The sequence below is a fragment of the Mus caroli genome, chromosome 12, assembly GCF_900094665.2.
Source record: "Mus caroli chromosome 12, CAROLI_EIJ_v1.1, whole genome shotgun sequence".
Lineage (NCBI taxonomy): Eukaryota > Metazoa > Chordata > Mammalia > Rodentia > Muridae > Mus > Mus caroli.
Window position 1 is genome coordinate 104,132,227 of NC_034581.1, and position 15,221 is coordinate 104,147,447.

Sequence of the window (15,221 nt, forward strand, 5' to 3'; positions counted from 1 at the left end):
CTCCTCTCCTCTTTTATTCTTTCTGTACTCAAGGTGGACCATGTGAGTAGAGAACCCTCCAATGGTCAAGCTCTCTATTTGCACCAGCTTGAGGAGACGAACAAGACCAGTGTGAGTTGCAGGATTCTCCTTGTCTTGGTTTGAGTGTTTTAAGACAGTGTTGAAACAGTGTACAGTGTAGTCAGTAATGACCATTTGAATACCACTGGTTGATAGGGGGACCACATATAATTGTCCATTTGTCATTCAACTATGTTAACTCGTCTCTATGTTAACTCTCGTTATATGATGGACATATTATAGAAATTCCATGCACCGATTAGGAATTACTAGAGTCATATTTATTTATTTTGTGGGGTTGGTAGTTTCTAAGCATAGGGTTTATTATAATTAAGTAATTAATAGGGATAGTGTAAATAATTTAAGAAAAGGAGAACTAATCTTGGTTGATGATGACCACCGGTGGCATTTGACTCATACATGATGACTTCGAGTCTGAAACACCAAGATTCAACAGAGAAGATAAGTGGATGCATGACAATTGATAGCAATGGTGTCATTATTTTGTCCTGTGCTCTCCTCTGTCTTCCTTAGAATGGACTTTCCCAAGGTATCTATTCACCTCCAATGGCTTCCAGTCCATCAGTTGCTCATGATGATGTGAGATCTGCCCAAACTTCTCCTCATAGTTTTGATGGTTTGAGGAAGGTTAGTCCCTGTGATATTATGAGGTGAAATATATTCACACTAGGTTAGGTGTAATAGTATAACATAGTATATTATAGTGTATTTTATTATGCTTATGTCTCAAAAGGAGGATGGTTGTTGAAGGACACACGTTATCTTCACAATATAGAAATGAGTGGAGAAAAATAGGAGCAGTCTTAGATTCATGATGGCCATTGGTGGTACATATGAGGTACAAAAGTCTCTGAGGCCCATTATAATATCCAGGTGTCAACAATAGTGGAGAGTTGACTCTAGTCCATATATATGGTTGGATGGGTGCAAGAATCAATAAAGTATGGTCCAATTACAAAATACATGATGAACAAGAAATACATTTTAGGTCAAGTAGGATTACACATATCTCCTTTTCAGCCAATGATGAAAGCTCCAACATAAAGCATAGCTTTTTGAATATCTGAATCTTTGCTAAGCTCTCCATTATTAACTGAAGAGCTAATTAAATAGATACTCTCTCTGAATAAAGGATTACCTAGGACTAAGTAAGTGAAGATCATTGTCAGAGGTCAATAGCAATATGTTAACTTTGCCTTTATCGTTTCTGCTTTGTATTCCTTAGGTGTTTGCTGACTGGAGGAGGTCTCCATGTCTAGGATCTCCGCTGATGTCATGGGTGGTGCTGGGATGACCGCTGTGAGTAATCCCTTGGACTCTTTCTTCCCGTTTGGTGGTATGCTTAGCAGAACTCAGTGTGTCACTGAAAACTGTGCTGTGGCATTAAGAATGAGTGTTTCATACCAGGGAGTGCCACAGACATGAATGGAAGTTGTCAAATTATTAATAAAACATTGAGGATGGTTAATGAAGGCTAGAACACTTCCACACTGATTAGGAATAAGATTTTTAGGGTTGTTGGAATAATAGGTGCTCAAATTATTATTAGCTGATCGTTGAACTAATTATCAGACAATAGGAAAGGACTGCTTGGAAGAAGAAAGGAGCAGCCATGATTGATACTGTGCTCTGTTGACATATGAGTCACATGGATGACTACATGTCTGGAACTTTGAGATCTACTAAAGAAGTAGTATAATCCTTTGTCTTCCTTTCCAGTGTTCCCGTAGAAAGACTACAGGCCTGGATAATTTCTTCATTCCCCGCACCCTCCCTTGTTATAAATTCTATTTTGTCTTTATAATTATATCAATGTGAGAATCAAGCAATCAGTCTCAAAAATAAGTGAAAATGAAATGGGTAAATCATTGCCGGAGCCAAGAAATAGATTAGTATGTACAGAATATTTTTTTTTGCCACTGATGACATGGAACATGTAAATTACAAAGTCTGCATTCTGAGACAGTTTGAAAATTCCTTGTGTTTAAGCCACAAGAACATTAAATATGCTCCAAAAATGGTGGCCCTAGTGGCCAGTGGTAGGTGAGAAGTGAAGGCTATTAAAGGGAAAGACTTGATTCTGTTATCTTCTCTGCTCAGTTGTCCCTAGGATGGACGCACTGTATGACAAGGGCATCCTCCATGATTGGGGTCTCCTGTTTCTGCTGCACTGATTCTGAATAGTTTTGCTTAAGTTCAAAAAAAAAAGATTCAAAATTCTGTTTTGAATGATTTGCTTAAGATTACTCAGTGCCTTATGCAGCTAGGAGGCTTCCATCTTTAGTCTCGCCCTTTATAGACAGAGGCCTCTAGAAGTAGATCTCTGAGTTTAAGGACAGTCTGAGCTACAAACCAAATTCCAGAACAGCCAGAGCTCCACACAGACACAGACAAAAAGAATATTCACATGATTAGTGAAGACCACCTGTATCCCAGTGATTGATCACTAATGGATATTGAGTCTTCTATTGATTGTACTTTTATGAAAACTTGAATTAATTACTAGCTAGTCTGAAGTTATTCATCTTCTTATAAAATAAAAGACTCCAACTGAGTCAAAAAGATGCAAAACTAGAATGGAGAGTGAGCAGGTCTTACATCTCTCATATTCTGTCTGATGTTTGTCCTCGAGTGAAGGAACGATGTGACTGAAGAGTCTGCCATGGTGAAGGGCTCTGTGCTTTCCCAAGAAGAAGTTCATGTTGAATGTAAGTTGAAGCCACCATTCTTATCTTAACATAGTCACTGTACTATTACACAAAATGTGCACTATACCTCACAAATAGCCAGCCTTATGCCAGTGACTGTTAAGGTGCTCTATTAATCAGACATGCATGAGCAGTAAAAGATAATTGATAAAAGGATAAGCCAATGCTGTACTAGCCCTGTATGCAAGTTAAGAGTATGCATAAGGTCTCTTCCTCCTATGCTCTTCGTTGAGCTGGCATTCAATGGGAGATGATAACTTACTCAACAGACAGATAAATAAAGAAATAAAGTCTTTGATCAGTGATGACTCTGTTGGTTTGGGGGTCATGAAGGAGTGCATATGTGGATTTCTCAGGTCCAACCTCAAAGATGTAGTACAGTCACATGATCTGCTTGCTAAGAGTCAGTGACTGGAACAAATTACAGTTTAGAGTTTGTTTTTATGTAGTTTATTGTACTTTTATAATGGGACCATTGTGCGAAGTAGTTAACAAATAAACAAAAAAATATAAACTAGGCAATGTCAAAATAAAATACCTCAGTGGATATGAAAATGAGTACATGCTTTTACTTCTGTGGCTGTAAATTTTTACTGTATAAATTATTCAACTTTCTACTCCTGTGCAAAAAGGGAGTTCAAATTTTTTTCATTTTTCTTTTAGTAAAAATAAAGTAATTACTCTTTCAATTAATGATTGTTAAGAAAAGGTGAATGCAATACTCAATAGACAAGAAAAATAGCAGTTTCATTGTCATGCATTCTGTTTTTTTGCCCCTTAGAGTAGACTAATGGGAAGAGAGTTCCTTATTCACACCTGGAGTTTAAGGTAAGTATTAGACAGCATGCTTGTCTTTGTAGTTTTTTTAAAGTTGTATTCATATATGATAACTACATCACTATTTAAAGGCAGAAGACCATGTGTAGGCCAGTTTCTAATGTGTGATGGACATGAAGCATTCATATTCATATAAGTACAGTCACTTACATGGAAAGATGTGCCATATGATGGTCAGACAGAATTTGAGAATAATCTTATAGCTGATTATAGCAAGAACAAATCCAATGACAGACCTCTTGGGTTTCTATAAGCCATACTACTCAAAAGATGTCAATGGTGAATTAATGAGTTAATAACTACACAGGGGTAGTAGTGTAAAGAGCCCAGTTGTCATCCTGGTTCATCAAGACTCCCTGTGTCACCTGAAAGATGAATTTCTATACATACATCTGGAGCTTAGGCCCACCACAGAGGAATGTACCACCACCACCTCTAAAGTTATATTTTAGGCAGGGATTTGGAAGATATATGGGTTTTATTTTTGATTTTGTTAAAATGTTTTTGAAACTAACACTAAAAGCAGTTCAAGGAAAGAATCAGTTCAATGAAAGAATCAGAAAAAATATAGTTATTAATGTATAGGGATAAACCATATTCAACTATAGCAATATTTTGCATGGCAACTAGACATTTCTACACACTAATACCACTGCTGTGCACAAGGTAGAAGATGAATGACAGAATCTATTTCTGTGGCACAACTGATCCTGTTTATTTATACAAAAGAAATCAAATAAAAGACATCCCAAATTGCCTAAATGACTGACTAATCAAAGATCAAATACAGAGACCAATGCAAATGAGGTGTCACATCTCCTTTGCTCTGTATTCCTGAAACAGCATCGTGCTGACCCATTTCTCTTTGGTCAGATTTGTGGGTGGATCTGTGTATTGTCAATGTAGAGAGCCCTGTGAATAATGTCAGTTAAGATTGTGGTCTTGATGTAAAAAGCCATTCACACCAAATTATTTTTCAAAATGTGACTTAGAATCACTTAGGAGACATTTTGACCTACCTCCAAAAATGGGCTTAATGTAAACCATTATTACATTGATTTTTCACATATGTACAGCAGTGAATATATTACAGAGTACAGAGTAGATATATTGTTATGATAGTAGTTATGCAGAGGATACTAAAGCTATCCAAGGATCACAAGTTTTTGTGATTCTCATGTGATTATTCATAGTAAATGATCATCAATACAGGCACATGGTCAATAAAACCACAAAGACATGAATGAAGACTACAAGGAACAGCCTGAGCTCAGGATGCTGATGCTGGTAATGCAAGAGTTATAAACTTCAAAGAGTGTCTGGAACACGGGCTTATTCCAACACGGTAGGAATCTAGTTGCTCTTTCAGGAGAGAACATCTGTAGAAGGTTCTATGCCTGGATCCTGGGTTAACTAGAAAGGAGTCCATGAGAATCAATGAATAGAATAAAAGAGATAAATAGGACAGAGGAAGCCACACTCCAACCCCTAGCTCATGTTTCACTGGAAGAACACTGATAGCATGTGAAGGGATGATAAAAGGACCAGCAGGCTTTGCTGTTTCCAGGGGTCAATAGCTCCTGATGACTAGGTGAGCGTATTACGCTGGAATCATCGTGAGTTCAGAGCTCATTTTGTCATATGGCAAATACCCCATCATTATCAGGAATGACCCCTAAAGGCTCACTAGACACCATCACAAAGTTTCAGAGTCTCTGTCAGCTTGGCAATGAGCAACGTGATTATGGCTGTATTATCTTTGCCAGTGTCCTACATGTCTGAAAATAGTGAGTGTATCATTGTAAAGCAAGGCTAAAAATCAAGAACTAACAAGAAAAAAACATGGGGTTGGGGTTAGCATTTTTTAAACAAGTTACAGTTTATGCATTTTATCTTCTTCTAGTTCAAAATTCCCAATATTTTATTAATTTTCTGATAATTTAATATGTCTTTAAATTTATTTTCATATATGCATACTGTATTTGCATCAATCTATCCCTGCACCTAGGCATTATCATTTGCAAATGTCCTCTTTCTGTTCCGCAGGAAGTTGGACTACAGCCAATCAAAACTAAAACATGGCGGCATTTGCTCTCTGGGGAGAGATAATATCATGGAATGTAAGCATAAAGTGCCCAGTGTGTGCCATTAGCTCATGGTTTCTATTGGGTCATCACAGAAGATAACTGCATAACTGTGATGATGCTAATCTCTGAACCCAAATTAATTCCATCTAGTATGAATGAAGTCTAAGACCAAAAAAAAAAAGATTCCTTAATTTTCAACAATTGAATCAACACCTGTGACAGATGGTGGCTGCTGCTTAGGGATTCAGGCATGTGGCCATGCAGTCTGACAGCGTGATTGTTTTGGGGGAACACATGAACCAATATGCCTGTGGCTGCTGATGAGTGTTGAATGCATCTGAGGGGGAATCCATGATCACTTTACACAGCTGAGGTCCATCGCATGAAAGAAATCAGTAGGCATACGTGATGATTATGACTTCAGGAAAGTTGAAAAATCTACCTGTGGAGTTCCCGTGGGCTCATAGACATTGATTTTGCTCAGAGACTGAATAAATGTCTCGGTCAATAAAGATATACAAGAGGGGGGAAAATGAGCCCAGTATGTGGACCAGTTTTAAGTCAAGGAGTAGTGTTTAAGTTCTGAAATGTCTTGGTCCATTTGGGTCGAAATGCTAGGGCTTCCTTGTATTTAACTCATTATGGGAAAATAGTTAAGCAAACATCTTTGGTAACCAAACAAATGAGCACAGCATGGAAATTGCTACTGAAGCTGACTGGTGTTTCTCTGTGTTACTTTGTACTCAGTACAGTGGATGCATGCAGCTCCTCTCATCATGGATACTTCAGGATGAAGGTCGCAACACTCACTGCATGGCTGGGCCAGTACAGACCTCAGTGAGTAAGAGACCAAGTTTCCTGCTTGCTCTTTCTCTTACGCTGATCACTGTCTATTTCAAATTGACATTATGTGTCATATAGTCAAAGATAACTACACATATTCTAGTGCTGGGGGAGGGGGGGTCCTGGGAAACCACAGTCAGTCTGTTTGCATAAATGGGACCTAGACACTGTAGGCTTTGACTACATTCTGGCAATGAGATTACAGACACTCTCTTATGCGCAGGCAAAACCTTGTTCTTGTTAGGAAAAGGACCTAGAATAAAGGGCTCACACAGCACCCATCCTGGAATTGTACCATAAAAGGAAGATTTATTTTTAACTAGGGTCAGGTATTGTGCTTCTCTAAAGGAGTCTACAGAAAAATGTAGAAAACTAACTCCCCCTGTTGTGTTTGGCTGTAAAATCTTTTCTGTTGATTTAATTTAATTCTTGAAAATGAGTGACTAAATTAATCAGGAAAAATCTATGCCCAGAAATTTTAAATGTTGGAGATTATCCCCACGTGAACACTGGCCATGAAAATTAAGATTTATGATCAACTCATTTTTTTCCCTCTTAATCCCATTTAACCAAAAAAGATTTAATCTGTTGCTTTTGTGTGCAAGGAACCCTCCCCCAAACCACATTAAATACTCATTCTTTTTCATTTATTTTGTACTTTGATGAGTTCACAAAACTGTCCTTATCATTATTTAGTTAACCAATCTTTTAAAAAGTAAGTTGGAAATAGACGGGGTAAGGTCAAAATTTAAATATGTTGCGATCAGTAGTTCTTAGCCACTGATGTCTACAGAGGGAACTTATTCCCTCCTGCCTTTGTTTTAATAGAACAAGGTGCACATGGCCACTCTCTAAGGTGTATTTATATTCTCCCATGGCACGACGTGAGTTATGTTGCCTATCTAGGGCACAAATTCCTACTTGTTAGCATGTTGATTAGTCAGCTCAAATACTCCATGAGTTTTATTTTTTGGTACTCAGTATCTGAGAATGGTAAAATATTTGATATAAAAGCATCCATTTCTGCTAATAGCTATTGCCTTTTATCCTTGTCAGCCTTGGGTCAAATATGGAGGTCCTAGAGGAACTCTATGGGAATAGATAGAACCATTTAACAGGACAAGTGTATGTGTGGCCCAGAAATAAGGAGTTGGTGCTCTCTACTCAATTTGAAGTTTTGGATGCTTTACGAGAGGTGGTGTTACTATGCTGTGAGGTCTTTTACAACGTAAACTTACTGCCAGAAGCACATGCAGTGTTTGCTGAGTGAGTCAGGGAGTGAACGATGACCAGAGAGAGAGAGAGAGAGAGAGAGAAAGAGAGAGAGAGAAAGAGAGAGAGAATGAATAGAACAATGCTCGAACTATAGATCCCTTGAGGGAAAATGAAGGAATGATGTCATGAAAACATGGAGGTCACTGCCAGGCGCAGGCCAATAATGCACTAATGACTAAGTTACACAGCGAATCACTACATGGTGAGTCTGTGAGTGGATGCATGAGGAAGCAGGCCAGCATGGCAGAAGTGAGCAATAAAAGACAAAGCTTTTGAATGAACGACAAACATACCAGTGGGTCAGCCTTGAAGACGGGAATGTGTATTCTTGAGTGTATTGTTCATTCTGTGAATTCCTGAATGGTTTTATGAATGGATGGATAAGTAGATCTTCATTTCTAATAAAGGAATAAAGGAAGTAATGAGTCAGCATTTGGGTTCGTTCATGAGAGAGGAGTCACTGTTGGCCCGGATGAATGGATGAATTAATGAATGAATAAATGACCTACTGAAGGATGCTTGATGGAATGAAAAAAAAAAAAGAAAGGAAGGAAATCACTATTACAACTGCATAATACATGTGTAACTGAAAGAAATGATAAGTGAATAAGTGAATGAAAGGCCAATAGGCAGACGAATGAGCATCACATAATTAAGGAATAAAAGAATTGATTAGGTAGCAAATCTGCCAGCAAGTCTGCAATTAAAGAGTAAGTTGTATTCTTGTGAATGAGTGGCTGAACTAGTGAATGAGTTGGTGTATGAATGAGTGAGTCAGCTGTCTGGGTGTGAGACAGTGAATGAACTCACAGCTACTCCTCCTCTGTTCCAAGGAGAGTGGCCACACCCAGCTCCACATTAGTTGTAAATACTTGAGCCCCAGTGCCCTACCTTTTCTATCCTGGGCGTTTGTTTACATGTCAGCACTAAAGTGAAGACTCCCGAGGGCCCGGAACTGGGTCAAATTCTTCCCTCTGTTCTTAGCCCCTGCCCAGCCTCAAGCCTGGTAGGCGCCCAGTAAATTATTGCTGAATGAATGAGCAAATGACTAAAAATACATGTGCTTTTGTGGAACCAGTATGGCCTGGTAGCTGCTCTTTGGAGGAGTGTGCTGGGTGTCAGATGGTCCGTGGCATCCTCCCTGCAAGAGCAGACTCTTGCCAGGGCCAGGCTTCCCATGCCAGATAATGAGACAGGATACTGGCAGTTCTTACTGCCCGGGACACTGGCCCATCCTTGGGTAACTCTGGCTTGGCATGGTGGAATGGAAGCCCTGGGTCTTCCCGAAAGCTATCCTAGCCTCTGCCAAAATGGGAGATCAAAAATAACCAAAGCTTGTTTTTATGCCTCTGCTGAGTGGGCGCATGACATGCCTTTCCAAGCAAACCAAATTCCTCTGACTTCCAATTGTGGGACTGTGAGTTTAAGGAGAAGCACTGGCCCCCATTATGCCTCAGCTACAGGACAATGCTATCTTCCTGAAGGATTCATGATTTCTGCAGGAGTTTAGTATAGGATGTGTGTGGTTTTCTTGTGTGCAGTATGACACCTGGGAAAGGAGATACCCTTAGAAAATTAAAAAGTACTGTTCTGTTCCCTAGCCACGCATGGGGCTATATTTATTTGGTCAGTTCAGTTGTGTTTTTCTGAATCTATGAACCTACAAGACTGGAGAGCTCAACCAAATTCCAAGAGGGATAGCACATATGGTGAGCCTGTCCAGACAAAACTCAACATACCAGGGAACAGAAAAATTAAAAAGTATGTTGGCAGCACTCTATTCTACTCAGGGTAGTTGCCTAAGATCTCCCATCCATAGTTCCTTCCTTCTTCCCTTCTTCCCTGCCTCCCTCCTCTCTCTTCAAAATAGAGTATATGTCTAGCAACACCATATGCCTGACACTGTCTGTTCTTCCTTGCCTTGGTGGTTCCTGACCGTGGACTTCACCCTCATTCCTTGTTCTCCATCTTCCCTTCGAACTGAGTGATGATGTGGGCTATGGTTCGGCCGTGAGGATTCATCTCAGTTCTCACCGTCCACCCTCTTCCTCCCAACTCAGGTAATTTCTCCCTTTCCTGACTCTCACGCTGTGCTTCATTTCATTTGGATTGTTCACCATCTGAGCATGCCTTAGCCCTCTAGGAGAAGAGCTCAGACCCTGTTGGTGGCAGTGACTCTGGAGTGTTGAGGCTTGGTAAGTCGTGAGAACTGTTGGCTAGACCTTAAGGCTTTGCTTTCAGGGTCATGCATACATAGAGGTGATGAGAGTTAAATTCCTCCACATTCTCCAGATTTGCTGCTCAGCAAAGCAACCATTCTTACAGCATTCGACAGCATCAAAGAAGCCATAGTTCCTCTTGGAATTACTATTCTGTCATCACTACTGCCACCGTCATCACCAGCACCATTATCACCTCCATGAACCTGACCATCACCACCACCACCAACACTACAACCTTCATGACCATCAATCACCTCAACCACCAATACTGTCACCCTCAGATGCACTCTTCACTGCCATCATTAATACAACCACCACTACCACTACGACCACTACTATCAACAGCAAGGACAGAGGTACCACCCGTACAGCCATCACGAACATCATGGCTACCATAAAATAATCATGGCCATCACCAACACCAACACCAACAGCAACAGCACCACCCACAACAGCAAAACATGGTCACCACTAACAATAACAACACCATCACCATTATTAATATGACCACTGTCACTAGCAGCAAGACTGTTCCCTCCTCTTGTCCTGAGATGCATCAACCATACTCTGGCTTTTACATAGCCTTGAATTTGACACATATTCAGAGATTCCACTTTGGTTTTGCATGCCCTACATCACTCCAAGCAGCCCCTGCTATCCATGGGTGAGATGCTTGGATTAGATGGCCTCTGGCCTCTGCTGCCCTGGACAGAAGTTGCCACAAAATTTGAGCATGGAAATTGTTGGGGAAAGGTAAAGATGAACGAGGGCCAACACACACAGTTGTATGTCCATCCTAAGTTCAGAGGATGTGTCTGGCTCATGCCATGTCCCCTAAGCAGAGATGGTTCCTTGCTCACTGCTCGGACCTTCCAGCTCTACCCTGCTTTTGCCTGTGCCTTTTTAGGAGATATGTAACCCTAATCCTTGAAATTGCCTGGCATGAGTTTTAGTCCCTACTTAAATAAAATTCCCTCCCCATGAAGTTTGAACAGGATGTAGGCAATTAGACTAGGGCTTGGAACCAATTATTTTGCAAAAGGTCTCTTTCAAAATTTGAAACCCTGTGGTTAAATGCCAGTGCTAAGTTTGACTTGGGAGTTGGGAAGAGTGTATGTGCTGTGACACCGCCCCCCCCAAAAAAAGATGGGGAGTAAGGCTGGATACAAGTCCTCCTGTCACTCAGCCCATAGACAACTTGCAAGGCCAACCTTGCGGTTTAGTTTTGCTTTTCTGATGGCACTAGAAATCTTGTTTTCAAGATTTTGGCAAAAACCGTAATCCTTACTTAGTCAGTAGGAGTTTGGTCCTGAATTCACTGAGCAGTGTTTGGGCATGGATGGTTATGGAGTTTTGGCCCAGGCTGGGTGGGGTTTAGGGTGAGACCAATGTGAACTGTGCCCCCACAGCCTCACTATTTCACAGGTGGGAATCATTAGGAGATCTGGCAGTCTTTTCTCTCCTCACCAGGAAGGTGCCCTCGTGTGTTCTTGGAGAAGCACTAGAGCACATCTCTAAGATAGAAATTGGTTTGGTTTTGTTGTTCTGTGAAAGTCTGTGCTGTGGTGAGCCTGCCCCATGTTGCATGGGTATGCTCTGCCTGGCAGATTACTGGAAGCCGACCTAAGTTCCCTGTTTCCCCAGATAGATGGGGTGCTTGCCCATCTCTTCCAAGCCTTCAAGGCCTACCTGTGTATGCTCACGTAAGAAGTCTCTACCTCCAGACAGAGGGGAACAGGCTATCCTCTCTGGCCCAGCTCCCTCTACCTGCCTCCCAAGTGTTTCTTTGACCTTAATAAAGGGCACCATTTCTTTCTTCTCTCCATCTGACATGATTTGAGACTTGCGATTGCCTAGCCTGCCCTCAGTTTTACCATATGTAAAAGGGTCACCATGGTGACATGAGTTTTCCATCTTCATTTTAGTGTTATAGGGAGACAAGATTTGTTCTCCTGGCCTACACTTTGGTGCACTGTCTTCCTTCCCTACATTCCAGGCCCACCTGGAACCCTTGCTTAGATGGTCTTCTGGCTTCTCTTGGGGCTCTTCCTCCTTTCATCCTCTTCTTGAGAACTTGGCTGTGTGGAGACATGTACCAGGTTGTGCTCCAATCTCCTGACCCAGGAAGGCTCGGCGTTCCCATTTGTACCTCCTGTCTCCTCATCCTGAGTTACCTTTGAGCTGTCTTTTCCTCAGCTAAGAACCAGCTGGAGGATAGGGCCTGACCCAACTCCCCATTCCTAAAGTCCTTTCTCCAGTATATGAAGGGTTTCTCTGGGTCTACGAAGCAGACTGTTAGATTTATGTTTTGTGACTTTTCCACTTTGTCTTGGAAGGTCCCCTGACACAGAACCTTCAGATACTTGGTTACCCGATCCAGCTTCTGTGACGAAAAATGGCAGCCGTACTGTGACAGTCTTACTGGGTAAGTTCTGCTCTTTCTGTTCCTCTCAATGCTATTTGTCTGGGGCAAGACCAGACTTAGTTGAGTGGGTGCTTAGCGTGTAAGCATTGAAAGATGAGCTTTCCAACTGAGCTGGAGTGTTCATGCAGCCTGTGGGGAGGCCAGTCCTCTGGTTTCTGGAGAGTAGCAGCAGCAGCTACTTCTGGCAGTGGCTTCTCTGAGTGGAGGGCAGGAATGGCCAAACAAGTCTCTCAATCCCATATCTCTAGGCTTCACAAGTCCTTCATGGCACCTGAGCTGGGGTGTGGGATAACCTCTGTTCCCCTGCTGTGGTATTTGTAAAAATAGGATGCCAAGTGTCATGGTATGGACCTGTGATCCCCATCTCTGGAGAAACTGAGGCAGCTGTTGCCCGCTAGCCTGGTCTTCAGGCAGTTGCATTTTTTGGGTGGGGGGAGACTACAAAAGCAAGAGCAAGTAGGGCTGTTCTCAAAAGTCACATCTGTCGTGTGATACTTAAAAAATAATGCTTTCTCATTAATAAGAGAAGATTCTGTTCAATGGGAAAGCATAGGAAGTATGGGGGGGCGGGCAAAATGCTTATAGTCACTCAAAGATGACCACTGCCAAAGTTTGGCTAATAATGTTTGGTTTCTGGTTTATTCCTATAAATATACTCTTGTGCTCGTGTGTGTGTGTGTGTGTGTGTGTGTGTGTGTCTAAGCTTATCATTGCTATTTTTTCTCATCTGCCTGTATATCCTAAACTCTGCCCTATGCCATTCAGTAATTTATCATCTTTGGGTTTTTTTTTTGTTTTTTGTTTTTTGTTTTTTTGTTTTTTGGGTTTTTTGCTGTTTTTTTGTAACTAAAGAGTCTAGATAGTATCTATAATTATCAATTGGTCTGTGTGTGTCCAGCTGGAAGCAGGTGCAAAAGCTGGGTGGCCTTTGTTAGGTGCCTTCTGCAGTTTGATCTAGTGTCTTGCTGTTCTTTATACAAGCAAGTGGCTCTGTCAGGAGGCAGGAACACGAGGCCAAATTACCCTCTGAAAACTTTTTTGCCCATTACATTTTCAGAATTAGTTTGAGAAAGTGCCTGCTGCTCTGGGAATTATCAGAGTTTTTAACCTTTGCCGATTTGTCAAAACATGACATTTCACTCCTTCCATCCCCACAGCTTTTATCACACGGCACAGAGCACTTCCCACCCTCTTTGTGCGGTGTTTATATCTGAATTGCTAGCTCTGGCTCCTTGCACTTTTCATTATTCCTTTAGTTTTTATGTTTTTTTTTCTTTTTTTTCTGTCAAACTCATGCATACACATCATTTTAAGAGCCAGATCCTTCTACAAGATTGTCAGGGAAGTGTCAGCCCTCCCTCCCTCCCAGCTCCACCCGAAAATTATAATATGATGCCTTACCTGTAACTGCCTTTAACTGATTCTCTCGACATTTACATCCTAATGCTAAGTAACAGGCTTGGTTTTCTGCTCCTTGATTTTCTTTCTTTGTGTGTGTGATTTTTTTCTTTTTCTTTTTTTTTTTTAAGCTGAGGCATCATTTTGATTGCTCTATTGTTGAAGACAAGCATTTAACTCTTTTTTCATATGCCCCTGTCTTCACCCTGCACACACAACCCTGTACTATCCTCCCGATAGATTATTTTGAAATGCTTGCTTTATCAATACTTGAGAGGTTACCCCCTTGTTGAGTATGAACACGCTCACAAAGCATAATAAACCTGGACCTGAGTATTTATCTTCTCTCTAGTATTTTTTCTCTTCTGGAGTCTGTATATGTATGTGTATGTGTATTTGTGTGTGTGTGTTGTTTTGTTTTGTTTTGTGTGACTCAGGCTAACTCACAGCCTTCCCATATATATAAAAAACATGAAGTGTTTGAGACATATGTGTATCATGTTGAAGAACTTTCTTCCTGGAGTCAACTTCTAATCTTCTCATCGGCTAGCTCCTCTTTAGGCTGGCACCATCTTGATCTTCCCATCTCTTCCTAAGAACAGGTTCCTTTGTTTTTCTATCTCTTAGACGGGTTGCTGGTTTTTATAGATGCCATGATATTCTTTTTGGGGGGAAGGGTGCTATTCCCATTTTGCTAGAATATCCAGAAAAAATTTTTGCATAATCAATTGTCCACATTGACATTGATAAATCAGCTAGGTATAAAATTCTCAGTTACAGAGTCATTCCCTCAGATTTTCAGAAATACATGGACTTGAAAATAAAATTTAAAAAAAAAACAGGTTAGAAACTCTCAGGTAAGAAAATTAGAGAGAAATGGAGATGAACAACATTCTATCAATAGTATCTGGGATACCAAAGCCTTGTCTTCTAGCTTCCAGGCCTACTGTGAAAAGCCATAAGCCCTTGTCTTTGCTCAGTCTTGAGGGAATATGTAGTATTTTCCTGTTTTCTCTCTTTGTATGAAAATTTCATTGCTTCTATGTTGATTTGGATATATGCTCATCTATTTTCTTCCTTTTGATCCAAAACTTTCTCTTTTACCTCTTGAAGCTAATTTTTCACTTTCTTTCTTTCCTCCCCTGTGCACCTTAATAGTATATGAATCACTTTGACTGTATAGTGTTACAAGGTCTTCCCTCCAATTTTGCTCTATTAACTTTTACTCAAATGCTACTAGCATTTGCTTCCTCCCTCCCTCTCTTCTTCCTTCCTTCCCTCCTTCCTTCCTTCCTTCCTTCCTTCCTTCCTTCCTTCCTCCCTCCCTCCCTCCCTCCCTCCCTCC

The 15,221-nt window shown here is 40.9% G+C and overlaps 1 long non-coding RNA gene and 2 other non-coding genes across 8 annotated transcripts in view; all 3 read left to right on the forward strand.

Annotated features, from left to right (window-relative positions):
• Positions 1–6,628, forward strand: part of LOC115032805 — a 20,192-nt gene extending 13,564 nt beyond the window's left edge. For 2 of the 6 annotated variants that reach the window (XR_003838464.1, XR_003838469.1), the window contains exons 12-14: positions 34–111; positions 595–708; positions 1,307–6,628. This is a non-coding gene — a long non-coding RNA (uncharacterized LOC115032805). The remainder of the gene's footprint in view (positions 1–33; positions 112–594; positions 709–1,306) is intronic. The other 4 variants (XR_003838468.1, XR_003838466.1, XR_003838467.1 and 1 more) reach the window with 4 other exon arrangements.
• LOC115032824 lies at positions 443–514 on the forward strand. Its single transcript, XR_003838486.1, has one exon. It is a non-coding gene; the product is annotated as a small nucleolar RNA SNORD113/SNORD114 family (small nucleolar RNA).
• On the forward strand, positions 1,694–1,764 carry LOC115032832. The gene has a single exon (XR_003838492.1). It is a non-coding gene; the product is annotated as a small nucleolar RNA SNORD113/SNORD114 family (small nucleolar RNA).
• Positions 6,629–15,221: the final 8,593 nt, after the last annotated feature.